This window comes from Procambarus clarkii, chromosome 78 (assembly GCF_040958095.1).
Source record: "Procambarus clarkii isolate CNS0578487 chromosome 78, FALCON_Pclarkii_2.0, whole genome shotgun sequence".
NCBI lineage: Eukaryota > Metazoa > Arthropoda > Malacostraca > Decapoda > Cambaridae > Procambarus > Procambarus clarkii.
This window is the reverse complement of record NC_091227.1, coordinates 10,784,159-10,796,768: the sequence shown is the minus strand read 5'-3', so window position 1 is coordinate 10,796,768 and position 12,610 is coordinate 10,784,159. Positions and strand designations below refer to the sequence as shown.

Here is a 12,610-nt window from a genome sequence, read left to right as displayed (position 1 = left end):
GCACCTGACGCCCCCCAGCAACAGGTCAGACAGTGCCACCTGCACCTGACACCCCCAGCAACAGGTCAGACAGTGCCACCTGCACCTGACGCCCCCCAGCAACAGGTCAGACAGTGCCACCTGCACCTGACACCCCCAGCAACAGGTCAGACAGTGCCACCTGCACTAGACGCCTTCAGCAACAAGTCAGACAGTGCCACCTGCACCTGACACTCCCAGCAACAGGTCAGACAGTGCCACCTGCACCTGACCCCCCCAGCAACAAGTCAGGTTGCTGCCACTTTACAACAAACAGCTGTTCAAGCTGTCTCAGCCTCACCTAAGTTATGAATGCAGGTATTACAGACGAGGGTCACCTGCCATACAGTCAGGTGGCCAGACACCCCCTGGCTCCTGTTCACCTGGACCCCCTGGCCCCTGTTCCACCTGGACCCCCTGGCCCCTGTTCCACCTGGACCCCCTGGACTCTGTTCACCTGGACCCCCTGGCTCCTGTTCACCTGGACCCCCTGGCTCCTGTTCACCTGGACCCCCCCTGGCTCCTGTTCACCTAGACCCCCCCTGGCTCCTGTTCACCTGGACCCCCTGGCTCCTGTTCACCTGGACCCCCCTGGCTCCTGTTCACCTGGACCCCCTGGCTCCTGTTCACCTGGACCCCCTGGCTCCTGTTCACCTGGACCCCCTGGCTCCTGTTCACCTGGACCCCCCTGGCTCCTGTTCACCTGGACCCCCCCTGGCTCCTGTTCACCTGGACCCCCTGGACCCTGTTCACCTGGACCCCCCTGGCCCCTGTTCACCTGGACCCCCTGGCTCCTGTTCACCTGGACCCCCTGGCTCCTGTTCACCTGGACCCCCCCTGGCTCCTGTTCACCTGGACCCCCCTGGCTCCTGTTCACCTGGACCCCCTGGCTCCTGTTCACCTGGACCCCCCTGGCTCCTGTTCACCTGGACCCCCTGGCTCCTGTTCACCTGGACCCCCTGGCTCCTGTTCACCTGGACCCCCTGGCTCCTGTTCACCTGGACCCCCTGGCTCCTGTTCACCTGGACCCCCCTGGCTCCTGTTCACCTGGACCCCCCCTGGCTCCTGTTCACCTGGACCCCCTGGCTCCTGTTCACCTGGACCCCCCTGGCTCCTGTTCACCTGGACCCCCCTGGCTCCTGTTCACCTGGACCCCCTGGCTCCTGTTCACCTGGACCCCCTGGCTCTTGTTCACCTGGACCCCCCTGGCTCCTGTTCACCTGGACCCCCCTGGCTCCTGTTCACCTGGACCCCCTGGACCCTGTTCACCTGGACCCCCTGGCTCTTGTTCACCTGGACCCACCTGGCTCCTGTTCACCTGGACCCCCTGGACCCTGTTCACCTGGACCCCCCTGGCCCCTGTTCCACCTGGACCCCCTGGCCCCTGTTCCACCTGGCTCCTGTTCACCTGGACCCCCTGGATCCTGTTCACCTTGACCCCCTGTTCCACCTGGCTCCTGTTCACCTGGACCACCTGGCTCCTGTTCCACCTGGCTCCTGTTCACCTGGACCCCCCTGGCTCCTGTTCAGCTGGACCCCCTGGCTCCTGTTCACCTGGACCCCCTGGCTCCTGTTCACCTGGACCCCCTGGCTCCTGTTCACCTGGACCCCCCTGGCTCCTGTTCACCTGGACCCCCTGGCTCCTGTTCCACCTGGCTCCTGTTCACCTGGACCCCCCTGGCTCCTGTTCCACCTGGCTCCTGTTCACCTGGACCCCCCTGGCTCCTGTTCACCTGGACCCCCCTGGCTCCTGTTCACCTGGACCCCCTGGCTCCTGTTCACCTGGACCCCCTGGCTCCTGTTCCACCTGGCTCCTGTTCACCTGGACTCCCCTGGCTCCTGTTCACCTGGACCCCCCTGGCTCCTGTTCACCTGGACCCCCTGGCTCCTGTTCACCTGGACCCCCTGGCCCCTGTTCCATCTGGCTCCTGTTCACCTGGACCCCCCTGGCCCCTGTTCCACCTGGCTCCTGTTCACCTGGACTCCCTGGCCCCTGTTCCACCTGGCTCCTGTTCACCTGGACCCCCCTGGCTCCTGTTCACCTGGACCCCCTGGCCCCTGTTCCACCTGGCTCCTGTTCACCTGGACCACCTGGCTCCTGTTCACCTGGACCCCCTGGCTCCTGTTCACCTGGACCCCCTGGCCCCTGTTCCACCTGGCTCCTGTTCACCTGGACCACCTGGCTCCTGTTCCACCTGGCTCCTGTTCACCTGGACCCCCTGGCCCCTGTTCCACCTGGCTTCTGTTCACCTGGACCCCCTGCCTCCTGTTCACCTGGACCCCCCTGGCTCCTGTTCACCTGGACCCCCTGGCCCCTGTTCCACCTGGCTCCTGTTCACCTGGACCCCCTGGCCCCTGTTCCACCTGGCTCCTGTTCACCTGGACCCCCTGGCTCCTGTTCACCTGGACCCCCTGGCCCCTGTTCCACCTGGCTCCTGTTCACCTGGACCACCTGGCTCCTGTTCCACCTGGCTCCTGTTCACCTGGACCACCTGGCTACTGTTCCACCTGGACCCCCTGCCTCGTGTTCACCTGGACCCCCTGGCTCCTGTTCCACCTGGACCCCCTGGCTCCTGTTCCACCTGGACCCCCTGGCTTCTTCCATGTCACACCTGAGATACAGACATTGTTTGCATTTGTTTTACGGTGTAACATTCCGGCAGGTAAATATGTGACTGCGTGAAGTAATATATGAGCTGGCATATCCCACCATCCCGAGGGCACCATTATCACCCGGTCTGGGACTGAGTACACGGGACTGAGGTCTGAGAATGAGTACACGTGACTGAGGTCTGGGACTGAGTACACGTGACTGAGGTCTGGGACTGAGTACACGTGACTGAGGTCTGGGACTGAGTACACGTGACTGAGGTCTGGGACTGAGTACACGTGACTGAGGTCTGGGACTGAGTACACGTGACTGAGGTCTGGGACTGAGTACACGTGACTGAGGTCTGAGACTGAGTACACGTGACTGAGGTCTGAGACTGAGTACACGTGACTGAGGTCTGAGACTGAGTACACGTGACTGAGGTCTGAGACTGAGTACACGTGACTGAGGTCTGAGACTGAGTACACGTGACTGAGGTCTGAGACTGAGTACACGTGACTGAGGTCTGAGACTGAGTACACGTGACTGAGGTCTGAGACTGAGTACACGTGACTGAGGTCTGAGACTGAGTACACGTGACTGAGGTCTGAGACTGAGTACACGTGACTGAGGTCTGAGACTGAGTACACGTGACTGAGGTCTGAGACTGAGTACACGTGACTGAGGTCTGAGACTGAGTACACGTGACTGAGGTCTGAGACTGAGTACACGTGACTGAGGTCTGAGACTGAGTACACGTGACTGAGGTCTGAGACTGAGTACACGTGACTGAGGTCTGAGACTGAGTACACGTGACTGAGGTCTGAGACTGAGTACACGTGACTGAGGTCTGAGACTGAGTACACGTGACTGAGGTCTGAGACTGAGTACACGTGACTGAGGTCTGAGACTGAGTACACGTGACTGAGGTCTGAGACTGAGTACACGTGACTGAGGCCTGAGACTGAGTACACGTGACTGAGGCCTGAGACTGAGTACACGTGACTGAGGCCTGAGACTGAGTACACGTGACTGAGGCCTGAGACTGAGTACACGTGACTGAGGCCTGAGACTGAGTACACGTGACTGAGGCCTGAGACTGAGTACACGTGACTGAGGCCTGAGACTGAGTACACGTGACTGAGGTCTGAGACTGAGTACACGTGACTGAGGTCTGAGACTGAGTACACGTGACTGAGGAAGTGTCTGGTCCTGGATAGGAAGGCCACATTCAACAAAGACAGCTGAGCTCGTCTCAGTTATTTAATTAACCATAATAAGATGTATAATAACCTCTACTAATAAATCTATCAATTAAATTTGGTAAGGTGAAATATACTAGTATAACCCTCTAAGTATGCGACTGGAGATTTACTAGTAAACTAAGTCATACATCACACAGTCCACTTTGAAAAAATAATTAAATAATAAAGGAAAATTATAATCAGTTTAAAAAAACGAAAAATAATAATTAAAATAAATTTATAAATTCCCACTGGTAAATTTCCCCAGAGGCCCTGATGAGGGCCGGGGACGTCCCACTAACGATAAGGGTCCTGTAGCTCAGTGGGTCACCAGCGGATGGTACCGGGTCCCATGCCCAAGCCAGGACCCACTGTGGTGGCCACAGTTTCCTTTCACCTGATGCCACTGTTCACCAGGCAGAAAATATGTACCCTAGAGTTAGGCAACTGATGGGTGTTGCATTCAGGGAATTGTCATTCACTAGTTAGCCTGTCAGGCGTCCTGTCCCCGACATGGGGGGAACTGTATATCCTACGTATGCTTTAAAATTTATGCTGACCATTCAGGAAATGTTCCATTTGAGAGAACCAATCAGAGCGTTCCTGGTAGAAGCTCAGCCAATAAGAGCATGCCATAGCAACCTCCTCAGGAAGATTCAGCGGACAATCCTAAGGGATGCCTTCCCTCCGTCCAATCCCAATTCCCAATCCTCATCCCTCCCAAGTGCGATATAGTCGCAATGGCTTAGTACTTTCACTTATAGCCCGTGCTACATGGCAATTCTGTTCCGAGGAGCTCAAACTAAAACAACAACGGTATTTTCTCCTGGACTTAACTAGCCTAACTGGAGATGGCAGACAAGCGCGGCATTAAGTCCTAAGCACCCACGAGAGTCCTTGGGCAAGGGATTTGGACTTGGCCTCACGGCTGTACTCCCGTTGCCTGAGTGCCTGAGCGGTGGAGTGCCTGGCAAGATGATGCCACATGAAGTCTGACGACGGCTCCAGGAAAGAAGAGTGAAAGGGAAAATGACGCATCGGATTCCTGCAGTCGTGAATCCGAGTCGTTGAGTGCATGAACTCGTCTACGCAGTCCTGGATGTAGAGGCATCCCTAGATGGTGTTCCAGCAGACCCCTGGATGGTGTTCCAGCAGACCCCTGGATGGTGTTCCAGCAGACTCCTGGATGGTGTTCCAGCAGACCCCTGGATGGTGTTCCAGCAGACCCCTGGATGGTGTTCCAGCAGACCCCTGGATGGTGTTCCAGCAGACCCCTGGATGGTGTTCCAGCAGACCCCTGGATGGTGTTCCAGCAGACCCCTGGATGGTGTTCCAGCAGACCCCTGGATGGTGTTCCAGCAGACCCCTGGATGGTGTTCCAGCAGACTCCTGGATGGTGTTCCAGCAGACACCTGGATGGTGTTCTAGCAGACTCCTGGATGGTGTTCCAGCAGACACCTGGATGGTGTTCTAGCAGACCCCTGGATGGTGTTCCAGCAGACACCTGGATGGTGTTACAACAGACTCCTGGATGGTGTTCCAGCAGACACCTGGATGGTGTTCTAGCAGACTCCTGGATGGTGTTCCAGCAGACACCTGGATGGTGTTCTAGCAGACTCCTGGATGGTGTTCCAGCAGACACCTGGATGGTGTTCCAGCAGACACCTGGATGGTGTTACAGCAGACTCCTGGATGGTGTTCCAGCAGACACCTGGATGATGTTCCAGCAGACTCCTGAATGGTGTTCCAGCAGACACTTTGATAGTCAAATCCACAAGGGCCGTGACGAGGGTTCGAACCTACGTCTGAGATCATCCCAGACGCTGCCTTAATCGACTCAGCTACGACATGGTCAAAAGAACTTCTGGATGCAATTCTTTTATTTTGAATTCACCTCAGAAAACGTGAGGTGAAGTGTGAGTGTGACCGAGTGTTTCAAGCGTGAGGTGAAGTGTGAGTGTGACCGAGTGTTTCAAGCGTGAGGTGAAGTGTGAGTGTGACAGAGTGTTTCAAGCGTGAGGTGAAGTGTGAGTGTGACCGAGTGTTTCAAGCGTGAGGTGAAGTGTGAGTGTGACCGAGTGTTTCAAGCGTGAGGTGAAGTGTGAGTGTGACCGAGTGTTTCAAGCGTGCGGTGAAGTGTGTGACCGAGTGTTTCAAGTGTGAGGTGAAGTGTGTGACCGAATGTTTTAAGCGTGAGGTGAAGTGTGAGTGTGACAGAGTGTTTCAAGTGTGTGGTGAAGTGTGAGTGTGACCGAATGTAAATAGGACTTGGTATGTAAGGACCTTAAGGTACTTTAGCGACTGAAAGTGAATCCAGTTAACTCCAAGCAGTACTCCTTAGACTCTACTGCTCAGATGGCGATACAAACCATAAGTACATATTCACAGGCTTCCTGTCCCCGACAAAACGAATTATTTGTTTACAATTAGGAAAGAAACGACGACTCCAAAGTGTGACTGAACCCCGACAGGTCGACCTGTCGTTCACAATAATATTGGGTTAACTCCCGCCAATCAGAACGTTCCCCCGATAGTGTTGAGTACCCTTATATGTGTATATCTCTCTTATTCATACATTGTCAACATAAATCCCATACAAATACTGCGCACAGCCCCATACATCAGCCCAATACATCAGCCCCATACAATACGGAGCGTGGCGTGGAGCTGGATACAGTAGCCTGAGGCCGCGGTGAAGGCGCCTTTAGTGAGATAACCTATCTGTTATTAAGGATGTTATCATCACCGGGAGACCAAACATTGTTATCATCAACGGCATCTGTAGCGGGGGTTCAGTGTTCGCAAGTGGAACAGCTCACCTGAGATCTGGCGAGTGGACGTAACTACCACATTAAACAGTAGGTGTTTCAGCCCACTGATAAGTGGTCCTAAGTGCCCATGTAACTCAATACACACCAGGCAGGTACACCAGTGGTGTGTGTACCTGCCACCTCCACACACACACCAGGCAGGTACACCAGTGGTGTGTGTACCTGCCACCTCCACACACACACCAGGCAGGTACACCAGTGGTGTGTGTACCTGCCACCTCCACACACCAGGCAGGTACACCAGTGGTGTGTGTACCTGCCACCTCCACACACACCAGGCAGGTACACCAGTGGTGTGTGTACCTGCCACCTCCACACACACACCAGGCAGGTACACCAGTGGTGTGTGTACCTGCCACCTCCACACACACACCAGGCAGGTACACCAGTGGTGTGTGTACCTGCCGCCTCCACACACACACCAGGCAGGTACACCAGTGGTGTGTGTACCTGCCACCTCCACACACACCAGGCAGGTACACCAGTGGTGTGTGTACCTGCCACCTCCACACACACCAGGCAGGTACACCAGTGGTGTGTGTACCTGCCACCTCCACACACACCAGGCAGGTACACCAGTTGTGTGTGTACCTGCCACCTCCACACACACCAGTTGTGTGTGCACCTGTCACCTCCACACACACCAGGCAGGTACACCAGTGGTGTGTGTACCTGCCACCTCCACACACACACCAGGCAGGTACACCAGTGGTGTGTGTACCTGCCACCTCCACACACCAGGCAGGTACACCAGTGGTGTGTGTACCTGCCACCTCCACACACACCAGGCAGGTACACCAGTTGTGTGTGTACCTGTGACCTCCACACACACACCAGGCAGGTACACCAGTGGTGTGTGTACCTGCCACCTCCACACACCAGGCAGGTACACCAGTGGTGTGTGTACCTGCCACCTCCACACACACCAGGCAGGTACACCAGTTGTGTGTGCACCTGTCACCTCCACACACACCAGGCAGGTACACCAGTGGTGTGTGTACCTGCCACCTCCACACACACCAGGCAGGTACACCAGTGGTGTGTGTACCTGCCACCTCCACACACCAGGCAGGTACACCAGTGGTGTGTGTACCTGCCACCTCCACACACACCAGGCAGGTACACCAGTGGTGTGTGTACCTGCCACCTCCACACACACCAGGCAGGTACACCAGTGGTGTGTGTACCTGCCACCTCCACACACACACCAGGCAGGTACACCAGTGGTGTGTGTACCTGCCACCTCCACACACACACCAGGCAGGTACACCAGTGGTGTGTGTACCTGCCACCTCCACACACACCAGGCAGGTACACCAGTGGTGTGTGTACCTGCCACCTCCACACACACCAGGCAGGTACACCAGTGGTGTGTGTACCTGCCACCTCCACACACACCAGGCAGGTACACCAGTTGTGTGTGTACCTGCCACCTCCACACACACCAGTTGTGTGTGCACCTGTCACCTCCACACACACCAGGCAGGTACACCAGTGGTGTGTGTACCTGCCACCTCCACACACACCAGTTGTGTGTGCACCTGTCACCTCCACACACACCAGGCAGGTACACCAGTTGTGTGTGTACCTGCCACCTCCACACACACCAGTTGTGTGTGCACCTGCCACCTCCACACACACCAGGCAGGTACACCAGTGGTGTGTGTACCTGCCACCTCCACACACACACCAGGCAGGTACAAAGAACAAAAGAACACAAATATAGTATAAGAACAGGTCAAGAGTCCAATGCATTATTTGTTCACCTAAGAGATTGTAATCATTCAGTTGACTGGACTAATTCTTGCAAAGCTAAGAAGTGTAAATCAGTTACTGAGAGAAACAATATTTTATTTTCATTTATCAAAAGAAGTGAATTATCTAATAAATGTTCTGCTCTCACGGAATTCAAAAAGAATTAAATTAAATAATTTTAATTATTTAATCCGGAACTTATATAAATTAGTTTAACAAATCTAATTTATATAATCTGGGACTAAGCACGTCCGGGATTATATCAATAATTAAACAGCCTTATAATTGGGAAAATTTGTGATAGGTATAGAATTATGTAAAAAAAAAAATACATGTATGTGTAGTACAATCCAGGAAACAGTAAATTTTAAATTTAAGTTTTGCCCCGAGGGGCGAGTTTATTGGGGAGCGCCACTCATCCTGTGAGTGGACACACCGCCATAGTGACAGTATTGGGCAGCGCCGCTCATCCTGTGAGTGGACACACCGCCATAGTGACAGTATTGGGCAGCGCCACTCATCCTGTGAGTGGACACACCGCCATAGTGACAGTATTGGGCAGCGCCACTCATCCTGTGAGTGGACACACCGCCATAGTGACAGTATTGGGCAGCGCCACTCATCCTGTGAGTGGACACACCGCCATAGTGACAGTATTGGGCAGCGCTACTCATCCTGTGAGTGGACACACCGCCATAGTGACAGTATTGGGCAGCGCCACTCATCTTGTGAGTGGACACACCGCCATAGTGACAGTATTGGGCAGCGCCACTCATCCTGTGAGTGGACACACCGCCATAGTGACAGTATTGGGCAGCGCCACTCATCTTGTGAGTGGACACACCGCCATAGTGACAGTATTGGGCAGCGCCACTCATCTTGTGAGTGGACACACCGCCATAGTGACAGTATTGGGCAGCGCCACTCATCCTGTGAGTGGACACACCGCCATAGTGACAGTATTGGGCAGCACCACTCATCCTGTGAGTGGACACACCGCCATAGTGACAGTATTGGGCAGCGCCACTCATCTTGTGAGTGGACACACCGCCATAGCAGCATGTACAACACTCCCCAATAGGAAGAAAACCCGCTGGGTTGTTCATCCTGTCGCTTGTACCCAGACACAGCTGGGACTTGCTTAACTGTCTCAAGTGAACAACACCCAGTTAATCATCCAGTTAATGGTGACCAAACCACACAGCTGAAGATGAGGAGACAACGACGTTCCGGTCCGTCCTGGACGACTATCAAGTCGATTGTCGACTTGTCACAATCGACTCATTAAGGCTTTTCACAATAAGCCCCGTTATTGTGAGTCGTCGTCTGAATTCATTTAATCCTTTTACTCTCCTAGCCATACCTGGTCATCAGATCTAAAATGAGACAAATTAAAAGAACTGGATTAAACAGAAATTACTGAATATCTAAGTTAAAGAGTATTTTAAAGTTTAAGATAAAACTAATAAAGACACAGTCGAGGAGAAAATGGGAAGGAAGTAGAAGAGGCTTCACAGTAGGCTTCAAGACGAATAGTCAATAGGTGAATAGTCAGTTCAAGTGTGACTATCCTCAACCCTAAACACAAGTACATATTCGTGATATTTCGTGGACACAAACGCTATAAGAAGGAAATGAAAACCAAAACAGAAACATCAATGACTGAAAATTTTCAAATATCGTAACAAAAATCAATATATTAAATGAAACGATTAACTCGATAGAAGGAAAACCAGGAAAAAGACAGATATTTGGCCAATAATGCAATCCACAAGACATTAAGAGGGAAGGCTAAAGAAATTTGGCTTCACATTAGACCGTATACACCTGTACAGAAGAGTCATTTTTAATTATAATAGAATATAGCTCTTTACCATAGAGTGAGTCCATTAATCTAAGATAATATGAGCCACATCAGTTAAATATCATATCCAAGTCAGATTATTGAAAGGGATGATTTGTAGAGGGTAGAACCTTTTTTTTTTTTTTTTTTTTTTTTTTTTTTTTTTTTAAGTTTTGCCCCGAGAGGCGAGCTTAAGCAGCGCCGAGCGGACAGAACGCTGGACATGTGATCCTGTGGTCCCGGGTTCGATCCCGGGCGCCGGCGAGAAACGATGGGCAGAGTTTCTTTCACCCCATGCCCCTGTTGCCTAGCAGTAAATAGGTACCTAGGAGTTAGTCAGCTGTCACGGGCTGCTTCCTGGGGGTGGAGGCTTAGTCGAGGACCGGGCCGCGGGGACACTAAAGCCCCGAAATCAACTCAAGATAACCTCAAGAAGAAGCGCCACCCATACTGAGAGTGGACACACCGCCATAGCAGCATGTACAACACTCCCCAATAGGAAGAAAATCCGCTAGGTTGTTCACTTGTACCCAGACACAGTTGGGACTTGCTTAACTGTCTCAAGTGAACAGCTTATCAAACAAGAAGATTAACATTTGTCAACCCTTATAAACTTACGTTAGCTTATCTTATCTCCGTTAAGGTAGAACCGTTGTTCCCTAACGTCAGAAAATGATTGTTTGGTTAAGGGTAAACCACTTCTGAAAGATTAACCTTAGTTTCCAACACTCCTGATGGAACCTCCGACATATCCAGTGTTACAGCTGGATCATTTATAGAAAATATTTAATTCTAAAACAGGGAGACTACGACAGATTCTCTAGATCATCTCATAAACCGATTAGTTTTGTCGGCACACTCATTAGATCCTCCGACAAACCGATAAGATTCTCCGACAGTCCGATTATATCCTCCGACAAACTGATTACGTCCTCAGATAAACCAATTAGAGCCACTGACATGGACTTCGTCAACAACAGGACCAAGAGGGAGAGTAGATTTCTCCTGATATAATCGTTTGAGGTCACTCCAGGTCTAAGTGAGACTTCAACAGATTCACTTGAGCTCCTGACACAGAGCCCAGTCACTTGAGATTCTGACAAGGTCATTAGAGATCCATGAAGACCTCTTAGAGGCCCCGACCTTACAACTGGTGCCATAATCTAAAGATTAGAATCTTGCCACTAGAAACCCCGACCTCACCATCAGACACCACGACCTCACCATCAGACCCACGACCTTACCATCAGACACCACGACCTTACCATCAGACACCACGACCTTACCATCAGACCCACGACCTTACCATCAGACACCACGACCTTACCATCAGACACCACGACCTTACCATCAGACACCACGACCTTACCATCAGACACCACGACCTTACCATCAGACCCACGACCTTACCATCAGACACCACGACCTTACCATCAGACACCACGACCTTACCATCAGACACCACGACCTTACCATCAGACACAACGACCTTACCATCAGACCCACGACCTTATCATCAGTTTTCTAGTTTTTTAGTTACCTGCTCGCACGACTAGATGAGTAGTGGAAACTACGACTCTTGAGATGACGACCATTACCCAGACTTAGCTAAGATGCACGTGCCTCTGGAGCTGGTGTGTGTTAGGTAATTTTAGCGAGCCAATATAACACTCTCTATATAGCTTAAGTTCTAAGCTACAACATTAGCAGAGACGAGCCAGTAGTTATATTTTTCAGTAACTTATATCGGTTTTCCAAATATATCGACTTTCTACACGCGAGTAGCCAAGTTACAAATGGTGGAAGTATTATTGTCTGAAGTGTGTAGATAATTCCGTCTCATTTTGGACCATTTAATGGGATATCAGCGGGGGTTAAGATGGATAATAAACAGATATCCACTACAGAATATGGTTGACAAATATTTATGACCAAATGTTAAGAAATGGCAGTTTATTATTTTGCACGTGTGGTCGGAGGTGTGTTGCCAACTCGTACTTAAATCAAATTGTTGTATATACGTTAGCATTGTTATATAGTCTTCACTCCTTGATATGTCTGTTTTTATATTGTTATATGGATAACCGCTATATTATATTTATTATTAGTTGTCTGGCTAAGTTTCGTGTTGGATTGGCCTGGATATGTTATGTAAACATTGCAATGTTAACATACCGAAATTTTATGTATATTTCTTAAATGGAAAAAAAGACATTCCCCGCGAGATTTGAACATTTTAAACTGTTTCATAAACAAAATATACGTAATGATACCTATATATTGTTATAGACATTAGCATAATGCCTTATAAAGTAGAATAAGTGGAGGG

General features: G+C 51.5%; 1 protein-coding gene across 1 annotated transcript in view; it reads left to right on the top strand.

The window, feature by feature from the left end:
• Positions 1-6,614: 6,614 nt before the first annotated feature.
• The window catches only part of LOC123746144 (mitochondrial enolase superfamily member 1), a 49,316-nt gene continuing 43,320 nt past the window's right edge, over positions 6,615-12,610 (top strand). The window contains exon 1 of the mRNA XM_045727444.2: positions 6,615-6,710. The gene's annotated coding sequence lies outside the window, so the exon portion shown is untranslated. The remainder of the gene's footprint in view (positions 6,711-12,610) is intronic.